Source organism: Aptenodytes patagonicus, chromosome 1 (assembly GCF_965638725.1).
Source record: "Aptenodytes patagonicus chromosome 1, bAptPat1.pri.cur, whole genome shotgun sequence".
NCBI lineage: Eukaryota > Metazoa > Chordata > Aves > Sphenisciformes > Spheniscidae > Aptenodytes > Aptenodytes patagonicus.
Window position 1 is genome coordinate 122,246,160 of NC_134949.1, and position 4,799 is coordinate 122,250,958.

Genomic DNA, 4,799 nt, shown 5'->3' on the forward strand with positions numbered 1-4,799 from the left:
ACACAAGGAATTCAAAGTGCTCTGAAGAAATTGCCACTTTGGCCATTCAATTTTATATTGCCAAATCGGCTAGGAAAATATGTTTCTGCAATCTTTCAACTGCTCTCAATTAAATAAACTGTATTTAACATAACGTGAATGCTTTATAATTCCAGCTGGTTCAAAAACTGTTGTTTTCAAATAAATACTATATGCAAATCAACATTTAATTGCATAGTAGTCCCCTGCAGCTCCCTGCATGTTGCAACTTTACAGATGTTCCCAATAGCTCAGTGGATTGTATGAAGAAAGATCACGATTAAGGGTTGTCTTGATAAAGGTCTAAATGCACCAGCAGGTCCTGCTAGCTTCCTATGTACCTTCAGTCAGGCAGAGATTTGATATACATCTGCTTCTCCCAAGCCATCAATCCAAAAAAGCCCAGCAGCATACCTGCTTGTTTTTCTTTTTAGAATTAAGAAATACTAGGGGTTTTTTTTTGTTCTCTAGACAACTGTCCTATAGCTTGGGAACTGCCAGTTAACTGCAGCCTGTCTACACACAGGAGACGCATCTTCTGAGTAGGTGTCTGTGGCAAGCTGCACAGGGGCACTTCTGTTACTCTGCAGCTAGCTATCATTTGTCTGTGCACTGTGGTTGGATGCTATGTTCTTGGCAAGCTGCTGGCCGTAGAGTTACCGGTATTGTCTTTGTGAAGCACTAGGTACCGTTTACTTCATAAGGAAACAATAAAGCATCATCAGTGATGCTTACGTAGCCCTCCATCCCGTATTTCAGAAGAGAAGGGAAGAACAGGAGATTTTCAAATACAGTTGAGATTAACAGGTACCTGACTCGTATCTGACTCTCACTGACTTCTGCTGGGACCTGAGTGCCCTCTGGGATCTCCCCCATACAAAACACGTATGAGAGCTAGTTCAAAAAGGATTGTTATGTTGACCCCACCAAGCGATCACTTCGACACTGCAAAAAACAGAATGAACAATGGTGACCACAACTCACTCCACAAAAAATAATGCCGGTACAAAGAGTGACCAACTATCATCCCTGTGATATGGGTCTGTAGGTAATGTTCTGGCAAGGGAATAAATTTCTAAGAGCACTTGATAAAGTTTCCTGTGCATTCTTTCAGTTCCTCTACCTACAGGGTCAGGAGATATGTATATGTATACGTATACATATATGTGTATGTGTGTATATACACACATATAATTTTATTTGTTTTTAATCTGCGCTAATGAAAAAAAAAGCAATTTAATTCCTCAGCCTTGCAAGCCTGACACAGTTTAAGAAGCAGCTTACTCTTGAGACAAAGATGTGATATCATGGCTCTGAGTGGCAAGATGCTGCTTTGGGTGCTTCTCTTGTCTTAACACCATTGCCTGTCCTCTTTCTGCTGCTTTAGAAATCACACAGCAAAAAATCTCACCACAATAACACTAAAATCCTCTGCCTTCCCTCCTATACACCAGTCAGCCCTTCAGTCACTGAAATGTCACATGCCAGCATTAATACTCTTCAGAGTCTTCTCAATTTCTTCCCGCCTCCTTGTTCTACTGTCCTTTCTCCATAGCCCCGTCTGTCCCTTACTGACATCTGTGAGTCCCCTCCCTGTCCTCACCAACACACACAAAACTCAGTTACAGTTTCTTCCTTTTCTTTTCTTTTCCTTTCTTTTTTTTTTTTTGTTTAAGACCAGAATATGGATAACCCATACTCCAGATATGGTGGTCCCTATTTTTTCAATTTAGATAATAAGCTCTTTGAGTCTGAAACTTTGCCTTATTTGTTTATACAAAGTGGGGTGGGATGCTTACTTGGAGATGCAGTCTGTGAGATGCACCTGCTTTATACACTACCTGCATTGCACAGGTTCAGTCTCAGCTAGGATCTTCAAAATGCATCTTACAAAGCTAACAAGAGAGACAAACCTCTGGTTCAAAAGTCTTCTGTTCTGAAAAGCTTCCGGGATTCAAAACTAGGGATCAATAGGCGGAGTTTGCTAGCTGGTTTCTGTTCTCAGTAAAGCCCATCAGTAAAGAGGTTGCCTTGTCCCCCAGACAGCCAGAACTATAACCGTCCACGGGGAGAATCTGGAGATTAAGGACAGCACCTCAAATCCTGGCAGCAAGTAAGAGAGTGACAGGAATTGCACATAACCCATCCCACAGGAGAGTGAGAGAGCACAGACCCACATAGGGGCTTGTGACAGCCAGATGCAATACAGCATTCACTTTTGTCAGGTCTCCCAGGCAGATGTTACTGTCATGTTCAGGTGGATTTGGGCAGCTCCTTCAGGAAGGAGGCCAGGGAGAGGTGCAGCTGAGGGACAGCAGGCTGTTTTCCTGAAGCGGATCCTTTTTATTCCCCTGAGGTGTCCTGGGAGCCCGTTGCACAAAGAGCTGGCTTCTTCCAGCCCTCAATGAGAAGAAAGTAGAGAGTTTTCAAATACATACATCAGCAGACTCTATCAGGCCCTTAAATGTATTCAGGTGGCTACTCCTTCTGAAAGCAACGCAAGTTTTTTGCCCCTAAGCCGACTTAAGGAGCTGGGCTGCAGAGTCTTACATTTCCTTCTCTTGCGTTTTAATTTGTTTTGTCTCCTCCTTCCTGAGCCCTGCGTCTGCCAGAAACAGAAGAACGAGCCTTTCTCACACGTGTAAATCAAGAAAATTACTAGCAGGAAACGGCTCACGCCGACCGCACTGCTTACTGGTATCTTGACATTTCCTGTGCCATCATCCAAAGAGACAGAACTACCTCTGTTTAGTACAAAGCTACTACCAAAAGTTAAAATAATTACCTACAAAGAGAGTACATGCTTCTTTCATCTAATTAGATAATATGCCCAGGTGTTTAGCACCAAGGCATCTACTCCTTAATTGGAAAAAGTCAAGGACAGAAACTAATTAGCAGCATTAATCAAAAGCAGAGGTCTAATGATAATTAACAACACATCCCCACTACAAACCCAATCCCTTTATTATAAGGTGTTCCAAATTGTAAAATTAAATGAACGGAGTTCTATAATAAGTGTTTCCAATTGCCACCTTCTGGCAAAACTGCGCATTATTTCCCCAAAATAAAGAATACTAATCAGACTAAACAGTGTCATTTTTCCACACAATGGCTGTAAGCAGTTTGTCCTGTAATTTGCAAAAAAAATAAAGAAAAATCAAATGTAACTCTCCATATTATTGCAGCTACTGAGTGCCCAGTGGCCAGGCAGGTCTGTGTTCTGGCTGGGGCAAAATGCTACCTACCATACTCCAGGAAGTGCTCACACCACTAGCAAAAAAACCATAGGAAGGGAAACACAGTGAGTCTTGCTAAGGTGGTAGTTTTGCTGCTCTCCACAAGCATGGGAGGCTACAGGTCTTAAAAGTGCTGGCAAAGACCTCAAACTTTTGTGAAATAAAGGACTAATGAGCTGCAGCAAAAAAAATCCGACCCACTGCCCTCCTGCAAAAGCCTCTGGAGAAGGCAGGGCCGGAGGGGAAATCCCCCCTCTCCAGCTCTCCCCTTCACCCTGCCATTTAGGAAACCCTGCAGTTTTCCAAGAATGTCAACACATTCAGACACATCTCGGAACACAATTTAAATTCGACTGCTCAGGGTTTTAGGTTCACTGGTGTTCAGTAAACTGAGGCTGCACTGGATTTGCAAGAGGGAGAAAGCACTGGGTTGTCACATTAACTACATTCCTCTCTTCCCTGGGACTGTCCAGGGTCACTCCTTCCACCCTCCCTCCACACTTTTACCCAAACTCCTATTTTAACTCTGTTCTTTTCTGGGCTTCCCATTACAGAGCTCATAGAAATGCATGTTCATGGCAAGCTGAAAATTATCATGCCATGTAGAAACATAGTCTGCAGTTGGTTACTGCCAGCTGAGCTGCAAATTACGTTATTATAATATTAACAACAATTTTCCTAGGCTCTGACATGCCATTAAGTGATTATTTACAAGAAGGAAAGCATCAAGAGAGGGAAAACATTAAAACAGTGAGGCTCAATGTTGGAGACCACAGGAGTTACACTCTCAAGAACAAGATACTCACAGAAAGAGAAATCTCTGCCCACATCTGTGAAGCCTACTTCCCAGGTCCACCACAGCACATTTTGCACGTGGGGCCTACAGCCCTTCACTAGCTGGGTAATTTCTAACCCTGTTCACTTGCTCTTTTCCCATCTACTCAAACACTCCGGTGAGGCAAAAAATCTTACCTGATTCAAAACTTAAAAGGAGTAGTCAAAACCCAAGGAGAACAGCAGAAATCTTTGTGCCAGACTAACATGTAGGCCGGTCATTTGCAAAGAAAATGTCCAGATCCTGACAGCTTTTGTAGGCTGAAAATCCCACTGCAGGGAAATGGAAGATTTACATTCTTTCTCTACCATTTTAAGGCCCTTTACTCACACGCACTCATGTAAGGATTTAATAATCTCATTTATTTCACTGAGACAATTTGTGTAAGACCGAGGATGTATGTAAATGCTTGCGGTGCTACCTTAACACCTAAGTTTCATCACCTCTCTTTAGCAACCATACTGTGGTTTGCATGCATTTCATGTTAGATACAGCGCCTGTCATATACTGAGAAAAACTTCCCAGGGATCTAAGCTGCCAGTTTTCCAGAAGGTGAAGTTTACAAAAGGGAAAACAGAAATAAAACCCCCTGAGGTACAGTCTTCACATGTCCCTCAAATCAAGGTTGTTGGGATTTTTCATTCTTTTGCACCGAAGAGAGCTGCCACACATCGTCCTTCTCCCAAAGGACTAAGGCAATGGAGACTGTT